Source organism: Pavona decussata, unplaced genomic scaffold (assembly GCF_977016875.1).
Source record: "Pavona decussata unplaced genomic scaffold, jaPavDecu1.1 SCAFFOLD_84, whole genome shotgun sequence".
Classification (NCBI taxonomy): Eukaryota; Metazoa; Cnidaria; class Anthozoa; order Scleractinia; family Agariciidae; genus Pavona; species Pavona decussata.
Genome location: NW_028145502.1, coordinates 6056600 through 6076800, shown reverse-complemented (window position 1 = coordinate 6076800; position 20201 = coordinate 6056600). Strand labels below are relative to the sequence as shown.

The following is a 20201-nucleotide window of genomic DNA, read 5'->3' as shown; positions in this document are numbered from 1 at the left end:
GAGGAAATATCTCCTGAACGCTCGAATGGTCTTTTCCCGAGCCTGCAGTGTAATATCTGCTGACCAAAATGGCTTTGTTCATGCCCAGTCTTCCCAGTCTGAATGAAATCCAAGATGGCTGCCGGTACTCAGTGACTCTAGTCGCTTTCTTAATTACTCATTTTAAAAGCTAGCATTGCGCATGGAGGTCGTTGGAATTATGATTCAAAGCAGTGCTGTTCTTTTTGGCATTAAATGGAGTCAAGATTCATCAAAGAAGGTTTGAAACTAATAGTGTTTTCACAAGTGCAGTTTAGTGTACGACCAATAATTGTAAGCTTTGTTTTTTTAGTTTTAACGCTTTTCTTGAATTATGAAAGGAAGCCAGTTGCAAATACTAATATCGGTTACTCATCTTGGTTTTATGTCTTTATCTGTTCAATTTAAATAACATACAAATACAGCTCAATCTTGTTGTATAGACAACAAGTATACATCCTTGCTCTTTCTTCCAAACCATTTGTTATGCCATGGTTAAATATACAGTATGGTTCAGATTAAAACTCACAACAAAGAAACTGTGAATTGTAAATTCCAGTGTACAGTAAAGTTCTGATAGGTTTGGGTACAAAACAGCTGCCTCAAAATCATATTTTGTTATAGCGAGAACAAATAATATGAAATGTACATTGTAAATCAAGCTTAAACTCAGCTGAATAAAATAGTAATAAAATATAATACGTTATTTAACCATGCATAGGAGATTAAACAGAGTTAAATAGACTATTTTATACATAATTATTTTGCAATGGACTAGAGTCTACCTCCAAACCAGTATTTTAAATTTATCTATTTTTTGATGGCCTATTTTATTCATATTTTTGCTGGAACTGGCCATAACCAGTATGCTATCTGCAGAAAAATATAAATAACAATGTTGTTATCTTCTCCACTGCTATTCATGATCAGTGAATACTTAAGGATGTTGCCAATTTAAGGTACAGTACCGCTTAAAACTAAGTTGGACCATTTGCACACGGTAAAACCTCGTCTTTGCCGAACGTGATTACTGCGAATTCACCGTGTTTACAATTTTTTGAAATCACATTACTGCACAAAATGTACATGTACTGAAGTTACAGTCTTGGTAATCCCTCACAGTATACATGTGTATGTACATGGAATTGTGGTGATGAACTGGTGGCCTGAAATGCATTTTATCGCACAATTTGTTTATAATAACAGTGTATATGCATGTACAGTCAACTCTCTCATAGGGACCACTTCTTGTAAGTGACCACCTCCCGTAAGCAACCACTTTGTAAACAACCGTTTTGTTTCTCAGTTAAATGCTGTTTCAAGAGCTCTCTTGTAAGCGACCACCACTCAAATTTCTTGAGGGACTGCGACCACTTTTTAGGCCAGAAATTACACATATTCTTTTGTTTTCTGTTTCCGGTAAGTGACCATCCAACATAATCACATATGATTGTTAGTAAATCATTACGCAGAAGTGACAAAAGTTTAATTTTTAATAATGCTGCCCTGGACTGCTGACAGTTAATAACAGTTTACAGACAGAGAAGATGGCTATAATTAGATTAAGCTTGGCCAGCGATTCTCAAAAGTTATAGTCAGGCACTCTTAATGTTCCAATCATACCACTTTTCGTGGACATCAGTCAAAGAAAGCCCTTAAATTTATGCAATGCCCTGGCTATCCCTTGAGAAATTAATAAGTGCTGCACATGCAGCACAATAAAAATAATTCAATTATTGTTTTAATTAGTCAATTAATACCAATGATAATGATAATGATAATGATAATGATAATGATAATGATAATGATAATGATAATGATAATGATGATGTTCCTCCGTCATTTCCTTACTGTCATTTCCTTACTTTTTGTCATTTCCTTACAAAAAAAGTGTCATTTCCTTACAGTAAGAAAATGACAATGTCATTTCCTTACAAAAAAATTGTCATTTCCTTACAAAAAAGTGTCATTTCCTTACCACAACTTTGTCATTTCCTTACAAGTAAGGAAATGACAATGTAATGTCCCTACCACAAATTGCATTTTCCTTACATTGTCATTTTCTTACAGGAACTTTTTCTCTTCTTTATGGGGAATCATTAACAAAGACACTACTTTCGACGACTTACCTGTTTGCAGTAATTTATGACTAAAATTGTCTTCATTCAGTGCTTTTTGCTAAAATTATGGCCCGTCTCAAATCAACGATTGGTCAGCCTTCATCCAGTTAGATGCCTTTATTTACAATAGGTTTTTTCGTTCATTTTTTGGCAAAAGTAAGAACTGATATCATTATAGGCCCTGGGAATAAATATAGACTAATAGTAAAATACGTTGAATGTGATTATATTTTACACAATACAACTAAATAATAATTGCAAAGCTGTGCTTAAATGAAATCAACAAATTAAAGTTAAAACTACTCCGGTATACGAACATGATAGTTAAATGGCTTTTTCCGCGCATTTAAATAATTGTTATAAAGGGCAATCTGAGGTGAATACTTATTTGTCCTCCAAAAGAATGAAATAATTTAGTGAAGCCACGATGAGCCAATAAAACGTAATGCAAGCACGCTACTGGGGGCATTGCATATTGGCACTGTCGCCGTTGGAACCGAACACTCGGGCAGTTGAAAACCTTGCAAGATTGGATACATAAGTCTCTATACCCCAGTTCTCATTGAAGGGTTTTGTTTTACTGAAACTGATAATAATAAATTTGGTAAAAAGAGAAAGGCAGAGAGGTTGCAAACTGATGTTACTGCGCTTACCAAAGAAAAGAAAGAAAAAGAGCGACAAAGACAGCAATTTTGGTACGGAAACAGAATCTACCGACTGTTCTGAGAATTAGGAATCTGAGTCAAAGAGTTCCGAAGACGACCCTGAATACGACCCTGCTCAGGAAGCGTTTTTCGAAAAGGGTCAAAAAGACGTAGACGACATGTCAACATTCGGCTCAGATTCTGAGGGCGTTGAAGAAGTAGTAACAAGCCGAAAAAGCGACGCTAAATGGAATGACTAGCTATTACCAACAAGCTGAAATGCACCACAGTCTTCGAGAGAAATCCCTTGGCCAGTTCGAATTTTATAGGTTCCAGCGTCATATTGCGGGTGGGGACACACCTGTCGCCCAAGCACTTGACAACACGAGGCACGTCCATATTATACTCCAAGAGTTGGACTCACATGGAACAGGTTTGGATTGTCTAGCGCGGGACAAGTCCTTTGACATTCGGGACAAATGAGCCAGACCAAGACTAAGAAAAAAAAAACCTCAAAGGAACCAACATCAGGCTCTACTTCCGTTCCTGGGAGAGCTTTTCGAAGTGGGTCAACGAATTTAAGAATCCAATCGAAGACCAAGACGAGCAAGAAGATAGCAAACTGACGGAGAATGGGCTACTTTTTTGTCGCTGGTCCCTTGGGAGGCCTAAAACATTCTCAGGGGACGTTTTCGGCCACACTAATTCCATTGGAAGCTTTTAAAAGAATATTTTCTTGCGTCCAAAAGGAATATTCGTATTGAGTCCAAAAATTGACTTTTTTCCAAGGGGTAGGTTCAGGGATTTTTGGTCAAAAATGAGCCAACTTTGAAATTTCATCATTTCTGTAAAGTTTGAACTTTGTGATACGAAAAAGCTTTTTTTTCCTGCAAATGTATTCTTACCCGTTGAATAGATGTCAGTTTCATTTAGATTTAATGTCTCCATCTTTAGGTCAAAGGGATTTTTTTATGTTTGTGTTATGTGTACACCATTGTTCTCATTAAAAGGCATTTTTGCTAAAACACATAGGGGCGAGCCCCAGTACTCAAAACTGGCATCCTACTGTGGTTTCTATTCTAGGCACCTGTTAACCCTTTCTGGACCGTGGGGGGGGGGGGGGGGGGGGAGGGGGATTCTGCCCGCTTTGACTTTGAATCTTTATAATCTTTTCAACTTTAAATATGCAAGCAAACACCACCAAACTCAGTAACTATTTTTAAAACTTGCCTGGGAACAAATTAGTATGGTCGGTGAATGACCTTGACATTTGACGTTGCCATGGTAACCAAATTTTGACTATTTTTACAAAATTCTAGCTCCGCAATTGCTTGGAAGGATTTTTTTTCAGAGGAGCATAGTAATTACGTTTACACCATTCCAGTAAACATAAAAAAAACAGGACTTTTCAAAAAAAGTAAAATCTTCCTGCCCGTGATATTCTGAAAACTGTCATTTCCTTACCTAAATTGAGACCAATTTCTTTTGTAAAAAGATCAGAAATTAAAAAGAAGCCACGACATTGAGGCAAAGCCTGCGTCTCCTTCCGTGAATACTTATTATGGATGTCAACTCAACGTTCTCTTTCACAGGGCAAAGATATCAACCAACACAGTAATTGTCATTTCCTTACAATTTTTACAGAAAACACAGTTACCTTTCCCTCGTTGTGAAGCCATTCGTTTGTGACAAATGCTCAATTTCTTCACATGGCCTTTAGTTGTGTATCTCTGGCTTTCAGCACCTACTATGGTGAATTTATATGATTTAAATCCAGCAGGGTGGAGGGATTTGTACTTGTGAGTTATTTTTGGTTGAGAATTGAACACCTGATGTGCTTTGCAATGCGAGAGGATTGCACTAATGACAATTAAGTCTTATGTGTCAACGAATGTACTACTAATAGGCAAGAACAAGTCTTACATTTATAGGTAGGTCCGAGTAGTTGAGTGCTTAATAAAAAAAAAGATACACGAATGTAAAGTTCCTTGAATTTAGAATAAAATTGTCATTTCCTTACCTTTAAAAACAAGAAAAAAATTGTGAAAAATTTGTAAAACGTTCGAAAGTGCTTATTTCTTAGCTGGCACTTTCATTCGTCCTAACCTTTCTAGAAAACAAGCGGGACTTGTTTATCATCCAATCTGCGGTTCATTTTGAAGAAGAAAACGATATTCTAGAGACTGTCATTTCCTTACCTATTGAACATTTGGTCTTAAAACTTTCATTAATTCTATAATACTTGTGCCATTTGCATGATAACCTCACGAAATGTTGCATACATTGATAGCTATTATGTCACAAAAGACCAGGCATTATCATCTATTTTTAGTCCTTCTAGAGACATTTAACTCAAAAATGGCAATTCTGTCGTGAGGTTGACTTTGAAACCTGTACTAGACATTATACTTGCACTAGATTTTTTTTTCGTCAAAAGGTCGCTTTTCTGAAACATGGATGATAACGTGGGGAATACAAATGAAGCTGTGGGGAATGACTTTATCATCTATTAGGCAAATTTGCAAAGTTCTAGCAATTTTTCTTCCTAGATTCCCCAATTTTCGTCATTTCCTTACCTTTTGGAAATTTCAATACGCCTTTTCTCGGTGGCAGTTAAGGCAACATTGCTGTTCTTTTAGCACAGATAATATAGGCACCAGAAGTTTGCTTTGTGAAAAAATTAGGGGTTTCTCATGTAAAATGCACATTTTACAAGCGATTTTATGATTATCATGAGAAAGGTAAGGACATGACTTTTCAGGAACATTATAATGATAATGATAATGATAATGATAATGATAATGATAATATCGATAATAATAATAATTCACATAATCCAACTTAGCTAATGTGGGGTCATAATACTGAGAGGAGACGAAAAATAAAATTTATAGCATCTGGATTCCCTATTCAATCTCACTGTCTTAATGTAATAAAGTGTATTTCTACTGAACAAGAAAACATGTGCACAATGAAGGGAGATTTACAAAATGCTGGTCCCATTGACCTTTGCTAAGCCCCCTCCCCCCCCCCCTCCCTCTTCAAATGGCAGTTCTGTGCTCCAAACCCTTGGAAAATATACTGAAGTTTTATTTTGGCACCATTTTAACAACAATGCTAGTGATTTGTCATGCGGAGATTGCACATGCCTCATTTGAAAGAAAACAATGTAATTTTGAGGACTAAATGTACACAACAAATGATCAATTTATCCTGTGAAATGACAGAATATTGCCTACATGTAATACTTAATAGGTAAAATTAGGGGGAAATCAGTGAAAGAGTAAATTAAAGCAATAATCTGCTCAGGGATAAAAATAAAACCTAAAAACAATCTTTTTTTATGTCCACAAAACACATACACTGTACACAGTAATTATATAGTACAGTCGGACCTCTATTAAGCGGCCACCCTCCATTAAGCGGCCACTTTCCAAAGTCCCAAGTTATTCAGTTGTCAGTTAAGTGCTGTATTCGATACCTCTATTTGACAGCCAACCTCTATTAAGCGGCCAGTTTCAAAGTCCCCGGGGTGGCCGCTTAATAGAGGTCCGACTGTATTTCATTAGTTTATATTTTTAACAACAAGCTTGAGATTTCTCTGAATATATGCATGGTTGTGAGGGCTTTTTTCTGAGGAAACCCTGATCTGCACTTGCCATGGATATGTTGAAATCTATTTTTGGACATCCATGGGAAAAAAGTAATGTTTGCCTGAAGAAAATATGACTTCCTTTAAATTAATAATTTATATGTAGTATTTAAGGTTGATCTCTAGACTGAAAGTTATATTTTTGTTGCAATGTTTATTATTATCCAATGTTGTTGCTCCAGATCCAGAGTGTTTATTCCAGGTGCGAAGTTTTTACTCAGTTAATCCTATGTTTTTATATTTCTGGCCCCAGTTGTTCAAAGAGCAGATAATTTTATCCACTGGATTAGTCGCTATGCGGCAGATAATTTTCGTATAGCCCTATAATTTGTGTATAAAGTAGAAGTGTCTGTCTTATTTAAGTATGAGATTGTGTGAAAAACGTACCAAAAAGCTTTAGTTGGAATACATTTTTCTGCTGGATAGCAACTTATCCACTGGATAAAGTCATCTGCTCTTTGAACACTTGGGGCCTGGATTGTAATCCAGTTTCTAGAGTGCAGTCCTTGGATATGGTCAGTGCATAAGGAATGCAAGTGTGTAGTTCAACCCGAAGACGACAATTCTATATAAGTTCTACATGTGTATATGCAATTATCATTTGATAACTTGTGGAAGGTGGACTTTGTATTTCTTGAATGACTTGAAAACTAAAATCTCTGGGATTATTTTGTGTATCGAAGCAAAGAAAGTATTACTCAACATCATCTTGATCAGGAAAAACCTCATTTGCATTTACTTTTAACACACAATTTACATTATGCAACTACAAAAGTAGTTTTGTCGGAAGACCTCGTCAGTTGGTCCCCAGGTTTGTTTTAAAATGCAGGTTCGTTGTAAACCGCCATGGCATTTCAAAACGTAAACATGGTAACTAACTAACAACAACAACAACAATTTATTTACAGATTTAGATTATATAAAGGGCTTGTCCCGCAATTAGCCACAAAGCTAGTCGAGGCGGGACAAGACAAAAAAAAATTACAGCAAATTACAAACATTCTGGAAAAACGGAAAACTTGACTTTACATAATAACGCAGATTTAGATAAGGCTATACATCAAAATTAAAGTAAATTATATGTAACTTTTTATTATCATTAATATTACAATAGAAAAGAGATGAAAAAGGAAAACGGAGAATCAGATTATACTGGCAAAGTGAAGGACGTTGAGAACAGGTTTTAATCGGTGCATGCTTATTTACAATCGCCAACTGGCGAGGTCTTCTGACGAAACTAGTTTTGATGTTGCATACTGTATGTAAATGGTGTGTTGAAAGGAAGTGCAAATGAGCTTTTTCCTGATCAAGTTGATGAAATTAAAATGGCTTTAATTTATAAATTAACCGTAAGCTACAAATTTTTGCCACAAAATTTTTGTGGTTAAATTTAATGTTATTTTTGGCCATAAATGCTTCTGAAGGAGCCATACTGTATCAGATGACATTTTGGGGGGTAAGGCAGATCAGGAATGAATTTTCCTGTTTAACCTGTTCACGAGCCTGGTTGGTTGGGTAATAGCTGCTAGAACCAGTCGTCAGTCTTCTGAGATTAGTTTTAGTGTATGGTATGATAGGAGGTGATGTTAAGTTAGAATTGGTTACAGTTTTGCATAGATCCAGGATGGAAAATGGTCAGATATTTCACAATAAATATTTGTTGAATAAGAGAAAATTCCTTGGTTTAATTAGGGAAAATGCTTCTTAGTAACTTGAAAACCCAGGAAATGGCATTTTCAGGAGTTGATCCTGGACTCCCTAAAACATTGACATGGGCGTTTGACACTCGCATTATCAGAAAATATATTCACATTTATTCCTGGATCCATGTTTATTGTTAAATAGCTTGTATTAAGGAGAATGCAGCAGTGATTTCACTTTGATCTGATTGGAAATTTCTTCTCACTAGATGACTGGCCTGGTTAAAAATAAATTTGAAAATACATTATTTGACTGTATAGCACATAATTCCATGACGAGATCATCATCAGTGCTTTATAGTATAGGGGCACTCTACGACTGAATTGGAATTTAGAAATTTTGTTTTTTTGGAAAAGGGAAAAATTTTGCTGATCATGGAAGAAATTCTTTTACTGAGTGGAGACACCTACATGTACTGAATAATGTTACTATATAAAGTTATATGTCTTTAATTTTAATTTTTAAGGGAACAAGACATCAATAGTATATACACATGACTGGAAGTGGCAAAGACAGCAGCTACTAGAGAAGAACATACTGGAAGTTCAGGAATGTAATGTATGTAATATATTTTAAGATTTACTGTAGCTCTGCCATTGATTTTGGTCTCATGTAAGCTTTGTTCTTTAATTACTTAACCTTATAAGCCTGGTGGCTTCCCTTAGGCTTCCTTGCCATAAAGTATTTAAATAATAATAATAATAATAATAATAATAATAATAATAATAATAATAATAATAATAGTAATAATAATAATTATAATAATAGTAATAATAATAATAATAATAATAATAATAATAATATAATTGTTGAGAATGATGTGTTATTCCAGAAAGTGACACAGGCATACTCGGAAAAAAATCCGAGTGCTCCTATTAGGAGTCGCACCTAAGACCTTCTGATTACTAGTTCGGATGCTCTACCACTGAGCTACAGGAGACTCATGGGAGCTAAGGCCATTAAACTAGGTTCATGGGACAGACATACAGGTAAACCACACGTTCGACATTCAATTCCTAGGAGTACGCACTTTCTGGAATAATACATCATTCTCATTCATTCACCAGGCTTGAAATATAACATCACATTTATTTCAAATATAATTGTTGTATTTGTACAATTTATGGCAAAACAATAAACTGAACTGAACTGAATGCCAAGAGTTAACCTGACACTGTTTGGTGCATATAATGTGGTTTATTTTATTATATTTTTGCCCTAAAATTAATTTTATCAAACCAGTTTAAATGTGTAAATGGTGTGTTTCTCTTACAGGTCTTGAAGTGTCAGTTGTCATATTGAAGTGCAAGATCCCTTTTGTTTCTTTAGACCGATACTTCAAAGACTCACAACAGGTTAGTTCTTAGGTTTTATTCTTGGGTTGCCCAAAGGTCAATTACATGTAATTTTATACAGAAGGTGAAGCTTTCCAAACAAGGCATGAATTGGCGTTAAGGTTACCTTATACCTTCAGAGGTTTCTCGCGTCCAAGCGATTTAGCGGCGATGTAACGCATCCAGTTAAACTCAAGGTTCAAGGTTCAAACTGTAGATACCTAAACCCATATATCAAATTAAAGCTTGTACAGCTGGCTATCAAACTATACCAAGAAGTTTGAAAGAAAATGAATTGCCGAATTTTTAGCACTGTTTTTCTAAATTCAATTTTTTTTACTTGGAGTAGACACTTTAAAGAGGTAAAACTCAATAGGAATTTGTTCGTTGGTCTTCAAATTTGGACAGTAGCTAGTTTAACATATAAACAACAAAACCGTGTCTTCGAATTTGTTCTTTGGAAATGTTTTTTCTCCAAAAGCGATTTTGTACAATCACTCCGCATTTTTTTGAGCCTATTACGAAAATGTTCTGTAACTTTTCACTGCGATTGAATATGGCAAAATGCAGACAGGTTTTTTTAGCGCTTTGGGTCCGAAAACTGTGGAGCAAATTAAGTTAGCAAAATATAATATTCGCTTTGACTTGTAGCTTTCAAAAGATGATTCAGACGCTCACATTTAGAGGTCGTGAAAAATTCGACAACTCACTTTATTTCAAAACTCTTGGTATAGTTTGATAGCCAGCTCTATAAGCTTTGATTTTATATAAGGGTTCAGGTATCTACAGTTTAAACCGGACGCGCTACATCGCTTGGATGCGAGATACCGCTAAAGGTAAAGGGTAACCTTAAAACAAGAGACAACTTGTAATGTAGCTTAATATAATGTAGACCTTTGAGCTCTCTGCTGGGGGCACCTCATGGTTCGCTTTGCTTCCTTGCTGGCCTGTAAGAAAGGTCATTTTGCTTGCTTTATTTTCAAGCCGTTTTCCCTCTCCGCCCTTCCTTTGGTAAGCATTCCACTGATTGGGTTTAGTGCGGCTTTAACCCATAATATCAAAGAACAAATTCTCCTATCTTGTCATCATACTTTTCTTATTAAAGTACTGGGGAGAATTAATTAAAACATCAAGAAAATTCACCTTGGGTAATTATATCCTAAATTCATATGACCTCAAGGGTTAAATAAGCATTAATATTACAAGGATAAATTTGATGCTGATCACTGTTAGTGTTTAGAGAGCTAATAATTCTTGGAGAAATTCAAAGCAAAATTTTTAACCAAATTTTATGATAATTAAGATCACATTTCCAAACCCCCTTCATGGTACTGATTTTTTTTTTGTTTCCTCTTCATGAATTATAAATGAATTTAAAAACTAAATTTCTCGAATTCATTAATAATTCAAAAGCCAAAGACAAAAGTCATCATGCACCGTGACGTGTTTGGATATCTGATGAAAAACTCTTCGTTTTTTCATCCTTAATTTCCCCTTCAAAATCAGTTTGTTTGAAATTTTATGTCAAACACTCGTCACAGTGTTTTATCACAATATCAAAAACCTCGAAGTCTGTCAAAAATACTTCGCTACGCGTCGTATTTTCAACTCTCTTCTCGGTGTTTGATATGTGATGAAACACTGTCTCGTGTTTTTAAAATTAAGGGATTTATTAAAGCTTTCGCAAAGAGCAAAAATGCCTTCTTGCCTTAAATCAGCATCTTATTACAATTTGTGGGTAGGATATTGGGACTTTTATGCTCCAGTTACTCATTTCAAATCCTTCTAATTTTGTCTCAGTGTTTTAACCGTTGAGAACAGAGACAAAATTGCAAGGATTTGTATGGGGTGGTCGGAGCATAACAGAGCTAATATCTCACTCCCAAATTGCAATAAGATGCTGATTTTTTGCAAGTAGGCATCTTTTATCATGCTCTTTCAAAATTTCTCAACAAATCCATAATTTTGAAAATTTTGTTTTTGTGACATCGTTACTGCAGTCCTCTATTTCCAAAGCGTTCTGTGTAGTGTTGTGAAGCTAATGTAAGGGTGTATTTTCGACTTTCATCTTAGAATACAGTTGTTGTCTTGATGGATATTTTCCAGATTATTTGACATTTTCCTGCTGTTCAAAGGTTAGAGTTAACAGTTGTGCTGTGGACGACCTCGAAGTTTGAAATCAAGGTAGCTCTCTGCTAAGCTGGGCGGGCTGCTCTTCAGTAGTCACAAATAATGGAACATGGAAACACAAGCGAGGCATTTCCTGTCATTTTTATCTATAGAGTTCCAAAAGTTGGCCAACAATACTGAACGATCGATAAGAGAGGCAATCATTAAGTATGCACTGGTTTTAAATTCTCTGCCTTAAGTGGATCTATCTAAAATGTTTTTATTTTCTTGTTTAAATCTGATTAACCCAGGCCTCTGTAGTCACACATTTACTATTGAATCCCTGCTGCAAACCATTGTACTAAAGCTCGTTCGTAACTCTAACAATTGCCCTGTTGGGTTACGGTTGGGATACGCTGCCGCGCATGACGGGATACTAGCCGTACTAGGGCTGTGACGTCAGTACAGGATCACCAATAGCGAACTTAACGACGACGGCAACGGCAGCAAAAACGTCACTTGAAAATATATCTCTTCGCGATTTTTCCAATTCATTTAACTTGTACAATGTAGGCAAAGTATCCTGGAACTAAAATTGATAGGAACGGCGTTCACGTAAGGAGGAAGAACGAAAAATTACCATCGTGTGCTCGCGTTCTCCACAAAACCTTGAATTTGGTCATTTCACGTTGTTGTTTTGCTGATGACGGCAAAAAAGTGTACAAAAACATATAGCACGTGCAGAGTGATTGTTTTTGCTCTTTAAACCTTTTGTTTTGTGGCGTTCTTGTTACCTTTGCCGTCGTCGTTAAAAGTTACCAAGTCTTACGGTTTCTCGGTTCCTTAGTTGTTTTTGGCGTGCGGGGGAAAAAACTGTGTGGACGTAATAGTGACCCGGGGTATTGAATCCTAACAACGAAACAACTGGGGAATAGAGAAACTGCGAAAGTAGCGATCCTGTATTGACGTCACAGCTATACTAACAACAGTCTGCAATCCTGCGTGGTATATTGTATCACACTGGAAGTGAAATTTCACGTTTTACGTCTCAAGTTCAGGGAAGAAAATTAATAGGGATGTTTTATTTTTTTGCGATTTTCACATGAAAACAACATGAAGATTTGACCTAGCAAATAAAATTTCGGACATACACTCTTTTACTGGCCTTTTTCAAGCTCTAAGATTGTTGCGAAAACAGCTTCATCTGTTGTGTTTCTTGTTTTACTTACTGGACAATCAAAGAGTGAATGAGCTTTAGTTAAATGGTTTGCCATATATCAAATCAAATTCTGGGACTATCAGAAGGTAAAAATGTCCTCTGTTTAGAGGCAGTGTGATAGAGTGTACCCAGCTTTGAACTCCCAACGTTTTTTGATGGAAAAATAATCTTAAAAGTGGCTTCTCTGTATTAAGCAACAAGAAAGAAATGTAGCACTTTTTATTTGTAATATGTACCCTTACTTCCTGAAATGCACCTATTCCTGAATTTGGGTACTTTGTATAAGGCCCAGTTGAGAAGCCGAACTTTTCATGAGCCGAACTTAATTTAAATAAAGTTCGGCCCAAATCACAAAAATCCCCCCTTTTGATTCAGACGCCGAACTTAATCAGCCCGACTCAATTTACTTGAAGCAAAACTAATCGAAATGTTAGCGTCTTTTTTTTAAATTAATTAATGAATTTATTTATTTGAAATACGTTAGAATAATTTATGCATTAGGTTCGGCTCATGAAAAGTTTGGAGTCCTAATCAAAGCCGTTCCAAAGCCGAAATTCCCGGCTGAGCCGTTCCAAATTGAAACAGTCATTCATAACAGATTCAGACGCCGAACTTTTCATGTACTTAATTCGAGGTATTAGGTTCGGCTCATGAAAAGTTTGGCGTCTGAACCGAGCCTAAGACAGACCTCTTTGTCATTTTAATATTACTTCATATTTGACGGAATTATTTGTGTTTTAGTAAGAGTTTAGGATAGGGAACACCTCGTGATGTCTATCATACATATCAATACAGTTCATGTATATCAATATCGGGCATTTCTTTACAAATCTTAGCCTGTGTGGCAGGTGCATGAAAAATACATAGGGCGTGAGGGAGGGAGACAGGCGCGTCTCCCTCCCTCGCACGCCTTATATTTTTCATGCGTCTACCACGCAGGCTAGACATATCTCAACATGTGGAACTTGCAAGGGATCCGAGTAAAGCGTCAGATGTGTTTCAGCAATTTCAAAGTAATAAACGACCGTTGTGTATTTGCCGTATTTTCTTACTAATTTCCCTATCGCCCTCCAAATGATTGTGCGGTTTAAAAAAACACCCGCCCCTGATAGCGGCCATGTTTGGGTGTGGCTCATTTAGCTGCAAAGGAGTAATGTTTTCGCTCATGGCCAACGTAGTCATTCCATAGTCTTTCGGAGGCAGTCGAATGGCACTCACTCAGTCACTACGTAATCATTAGTTTATTCCTTAAACCTAAATCAACCTATTGACGCAATATTGCGCAGTTTCATTTTCGCTCCTCACCTCTCTTAGAAGGGATATTTTTGTCCTGAATTGTTCTTATTGTCTTCAGAAAGACTGATCAATCAGAATGCGTTGTCTGCGCATAGATTTATAGGTCTTAGGCCAGAAAGCAAGGCTTTTGTCCTATGCGTAAAAGAACAAATATCAATCAAAATAGCAGCCGTGTTCTTCACGCATGAATTTTCAAGACTCCAATTTGTCGTTTTCAGATTAAAAAAATAGACATTTTAAACACTCAATTAAATTTTGCACAATTCAGTGGTCACAAAAAAGGAAAACAAACTGCTCTACTCGACAATGGCACGCTGGCCGAAATTAGCAACAGCAGCCGATAAGAACATGTCCGCTGGTTCAGTTTTGAGCTCGTTCAAACACGCTGGTTCAAAAATAAATATTAAAAAACACTCAAATAAAGTGTACACAAAACAATGGACGAACAAAAATGGGGAAAATGTGGCTTTGACTCACTAAGCTCAGGGCACACAGGACGTGAACACTTGGCTCTGTCGTCTCGATCTACAGTCCTTGTCAAGTTTTGTTGTCACACTTCACAAGCAAGCCGAAAATGTCCCTCTCCTGCTCCCCTCCCCTTCTCGATGTTGTTTTTCGGAATTTTTCTTGCCAATATTGTGAACTAACATTGAGAGGGCAGGGTGGCGAGATCTGTCCCATCTAATGTGACTAACACTTCGGTTTCTCTCAAAACCATGACGTCACTCACCAAAACGCGCGCTCTCATTGGTTCTTGTAGTCACATGATAGGCGGCGTTTGTTCCCTTACCTTATCTTTCACTACATTTCACTAGGGCACTCGAAATTTATTCTGCATTTCTCGGTTCTGGGGGGGGGGGGGGGGATGGGTGTTGGGACCAGCGGGTATTGGTTCTGGGGGTGGGGATGGGGACTAGCGGGTTTCGGTTCTGGTCATAAAATTAAGGGGAGGGGAGAGCAGGGCCCCCGAGCCCCTCCCCTAAATTTACCAGATATTTCCCCCTTTGAAGAAGACACCACATGTGAACTTTTTAAAGTATATGGTGTTTATTAAAATAAACACCATATACACGGATTCATTACTTTGCTGTTTTATTTACTGGGGACTTTCAAAGTTCTGCATTAATGTTTTCTACCTAAACAACTTATTTCAACCATAGTTAATTGAGGGACTGGTTATGAAACTTTGCCATGAAAACATTGGTGCTGCAGTTTTTGTTAAAAGGGCCGCAACCGTGCACAATACTTTGTTTTAAGTTCACACCACAGTTGAATATCTTAGCAGGAACGTTTCTATTGGTCAGTTGCTCCAACACATTTCAAAATCTATTGTAGTTTGTGCACGGTCAAGGCCAAAAACGCTAACAAAAACATATAACAAAGGAGTTTGTCAAGCTTCATAACCATTGCCTTTTATTAACTATGTTTCAACCAAGTTCCTCAACACTAGTTATCATTTTCCCTGTTTGACTTACATATCTTCAATCGATTCATTAAAGTGTTAGTCTGTGAATGGTGAGTTGCGATCTTGATTGATTTTTCCAGACCTCATAAAGAGATCGCATGCGCTGCCTTCTTTACTCGTTTGGCGCCTAGGAAAAAAATAAACACATACATCTGAGCTGATTTTACCAAAATGGTGACTAGACATTTCAACGTCTTGCCGTGGGTTACAACTTGGGGGGAGGGGGAGGGGGGAGGGGGGTTGCATCATCTGATACACCAGCACTCGGCCCAAGGACTGCCCTTTGTCAGAGATAATATTAGTGGGGTCAGGAGTCTAAAGTTGAGGGGGGGGGGGAGAGGTGGGGAGAATGGGCTTGTTACGTTGTCCCGATTTCATTTTTCACTACTTTTCTAGTCAAAACACTTCTTGGAAAGTCTTTAAACATCATATCGTTTTCATTTAGGGTGAAAGGCCAATCTCAGGCACCCTGTCACAGTCCCTTGTATTCTGTGGAAGCAAAGGCAGCAGTCCAGCCAGCGGTGAGTGTCAGAGGCGCACAGAGGGAGGGGTAACTGCTAGATGCTGGTCCTTTCACTTTGTGGTGAGCTCAGGCTACCTTTAGAAAAATTAAGTCATATTTAAATATAGTTATGAGACTGCCGGTTCCCTGTCTGTACACCACCACGTGGTGCGATTTTTTTTCTAAGGGTGGGTAGTTTGTGTTTACGCAAACGAACTGGCATTTGTATTGATAGCTGAGTTTAATCGTTTGTCTCACGATTGAGCCACATAGATGTGGATCGCGACGTTTCGACCGCTACACTACAGGTCCCAGTTGTTCAAAGGCCGGATAACTTTATCCGCTGGATAAGACACTATTCAGGGTCTAAAATATACTTCACGTTAAACGTTGTCCAAGGTTTTCGTACTCTCCTAAACTAAGCTGTGGTTAGAGTGTGCATATTCGCTTGTACAAGAGGAAATACTGAAATCTTTGCACAGATTGAAACTGTCGGATAGTGACTTATCCACAGGATAAAGTTATCCGGCCTTTGAACAACTGGAGCCAGGTCTTCATCAGGCGATGGTGTCGACTGATTGCGTAACAGTATAAGTAGCACCTTGGTTTGTGTTGACTGGTGCGTTTTGATCCTCTCTTAGGCTGTTGTTGATTGGCGGATTTCTATCCTTGTTGTTCCGACTAGAAACTGTCCGCCTTGTTACCGATCGGCTGCTGTGTTATTTGATCGTGGGCATCCACGCTACTGGAATTTCAATTGCATCATCCGTAATGATGTTGTCCGGGTGAAGTCTTCTGCGACTAGCCTCTTTAACCATACGGGTGTACCAATGTGGGTCTCGGTCAATAAACGTAACCTCATCCCAGGGTGGAGGGTGACCCGTCGCTTTGTCACGTTCTGAAACGGCGAAGGATTGGGTTTGGACAAGCCGTATGTCTCTATCGTGTTCTTTATACCGTTTATCATAGATCTTCTCTTTCTCCGAAACGCACCAATCAACACAAACTAAGGTGCTACTTTCACTGTTAAGAAATCAGTCGACACCATCGCCCTATAAAGACCAGCGATATAATAATAATAATAATAATAATAATAATAACGTGCTATTTTAAGTTTCGCTTGGCTCACAGGTTACGCTACGCGCCCTGTGGTGCTTTCTTATACTGTGCATACAGATAGTTTTACTGCGCATAATAATATTTAGTTCAAAGGCGCTTTACAAGAATAACTTGACAAAAAAAATTAAACTAAAAAGTTATTGAAATGCTATTTATAAAAGGAAATGTTTTAAGTTTATTTCTAAAATTGGCACCGAAGAACTGTTCCTAATATTAGATGGCAGCGCATTCCAAAGTGAGGGGGCTGCCACGGAGAAAGGTCCTGCACCATAAGTTTTCAAATTAAAAGGCCAAAAAAAAAAAACAGGTTTTTTGACGATGGACGTAGCTGACGACATGGAGTGTATGGTATTAGTATTCGCGTCATCCCTTCTCCCCAAGTTCCAAGGCCCATAAGCGTGTACAAGTGCGAAAACTATGACGTTAGAGGGTAACGGAAAACTGTTACCAGCCAATGTTGACTGCTTTAAAATGTGATCAAAACGACTTGTTTGGGAGCGTCATGTTGTCATAAGGTTCTAGCGAGTTTTTCAAAGAGCTGTTTGTTTTGTTTCCAAATGGCTCTGCACTAGTCCCCGGAGAAATACTATAAGGTGTTTCCCTCGAGACCAGTCATTAAGTTTTAATTTACTGTTGCGTATTTACCTATGAAGATAGGCTGACAGGATGGTACTTCATTTGATCCACACTCGCAGTCGTAACGCTGGCTGTCTTTCGAAAACTCAAATTTCTCACCAGCTGAATACATTCGATTACCGTCACTGCAAACTGTTAACAAGAAGTGGGCTGGTTTAAGCAGTGTGTTCATCCGGACCGATACACTTTCATCTGAGATTATTTTATACATAATATACCCTTCTAGTTTTCATCATATTAACCTGTTTCAAAAAGACATATCACTGATTTAGAGCATATAGAGCACATTCTGCTCCTATATTCTCCAGATTAAGAATTTTAGACATTTGTCAAATCAATACGTTTCAAATAGGGAAATTTATGTGCTGTTATCATAACAACCTTTTGTCTCCATTGTTTTTCAATTCGTATTTTACACACACAGTCAAATTCATGGCTACAGCACCAGAACAGCCAACAATTATCGCGTGCATCATTGCCGAACTAATCTGAAAAAAATTACAATTTTTTTTGCCAAGGTCCAAAGATCTGGAATTCCCTTCCTGTAACAATCACTTCTCAGTCAAGTTTTCTCAACTTTAAGAAAAAACTTCTAGAGTGTTTAGTAAAAAATGAATTGACAAAGCCGCACACTTGTAGCACTATCTATGTAAGCATATTTTTACGTACGAGGTGGCCTCAACTATAAGCCTGGTGGTTTCTAGAGATCACCTCGCCATACATTAAACTATGGATTAATTATCAATATATTGGGAAAAAAGGCAAATAAATGTCAATGTAAAATGTCAAATTTGAAAAGTAAAATCCGGGTATAAGAGTTCTGAACTGGATAAAAGTTGGGTTAAAAATATATAGAAAAAAAATGAGGAACAGTGTTGCACCCGATTTCCAAACACCGCAAAGTTGGATGACAATACTCGGCTGCGCCTTGTTGTTTCAGTTCACTTCTAGATGTTTGGAAAATAATCGGATGAAACACTCTTTCGAGTGTATTTGATATAGCTTCTTAAACCATTTAAAATTCTCGGAGAAATTCAAAGGAAGCAATTCGTCAATTTTTTTGATAATTAAGATCACTTTTCCAAATTTCCCTCACTGTCTTGATTTCCTTTGTTTTTTCTTTATGAATTATTATTGAGTTTAAGAAGGCTGTTACGAAACTATTCATTAAATTTGCCTGAAATTCCGATCAGATTTTTTAGTGTTTCATTTATGCAAATAGTTTCCAAGCACGCCATAGCTCGCAGTATTCGAGAACTTTGATGACAACAACAATACAACAACAACAACAATACAACTTGATGTATGGAATTTTTTCCCAAATTGAACATAAATTATCTCTGAAAAATGCATGGCTACTCCCAATTTTCTTTATAGATTACTAGGGAACTTGCCAAGGTCTGTTTTCTCCGCAAAAATTTAAACCGCGTAAAAATATGCCTGTATTAGTAGGCACCACCCATAGGAAACCCGAGTATCTCGAGATGCGCAGAACGTATGCGCAGTAACAAAAGTAGGCACCGTCCTTAACAACTCAATGACTAATTCATTTAAAAATTATATACGAAAAACATTATTATTTGAAGCGACTTACCGCATTGTTCTGGACAGCATTCCGCTGCTGGGTCAATTTCTTTTTTGGGACAGTTTTCCGGCATTGTAGTGTATTGGTAATACAAATATTCAGGTGGACCATGCTTTCCTTTAGGACATGCCACTTTCTCGCAAGGGTTACGGCTAATTACCTTCTTATTACATTCATAATCTGAAAAAGGGAATAATAAGTAAACAACAATAATAGTAAAAATAATAATAATGATGATGATGATGATGATGACGATGACGATGATGACGAAAGTCTTAATTTGTATAATAAACAACAGTGTTGGATTATCACTTCACGCATTCAACTCGGGAATGCAGTGAGAAAGTCCCAAGTTGATTTACGCTAATAACAATTCTTAGACATTTTACCAAACGTCATAATTTGACCCACACCGGGATGGGTGGAAATATACTAAAACATTGGTTAAAATTGTGTTTTTAAGCAAGAATAAACCAGCGAGAAGCACTGTGCGAGCTAAATTTATGGAAATTTGCGATGTACTGTGATTTGTCTGAAATTGATCATAATTATTATGACGTCACTCGGAAAAGATGCAACAGAAAAGGTTTTTGGACCGACCGACTTCGCAGCCTCAGTTCTGATCTGGGTTGAAAGAAGTTTTGAAACAAATGTTCCGCGCTCAAAGTTTTATTCCTGTGAAATTCATATACGGTGGCGTTTGTAAATAAGGTACAGGAAACTATATATAGCATTTATGTAATGTTTAAAACACGATCTGAAGTGTTTTATCGGGATTTAAAACCACGAGGTGTTTTAGAC

General features: G+C 37.2%; 1 long non-coding RNA gene across 10 annotated transcripts; it reads left to right on the top strand.

Annotated features, from left to right (window-relative positions):
• Window positions 1-13821, top strand: LOC146475641 (uncharacterized). Of its 10 annotated transcripts, XR_014865897.1 has the most exons (5): window positions 1-259; window positions 1325-1437; window positions 8602-8693; window positions 9465-9490; window positions 11605-13821. It is a non-coding gene; the product is annotated as an uncharacterized LOC146475641 (long non-coding RNA). The 10 variants fall into 10 exon arrangements; XR_014865904.1 differs by lacking the exon at window positions 1325-1437 and having other exon boundaries at window positions 11576-13821; XR_014865901.1 differs by lacking the exon at window positions 1-259 and having other exon boundaries at window positions 267-1437; window positions 9411-9490.
• The last annotated feature ends 6380 nt before the right edge of the window (window positions 13822-20201 follow it).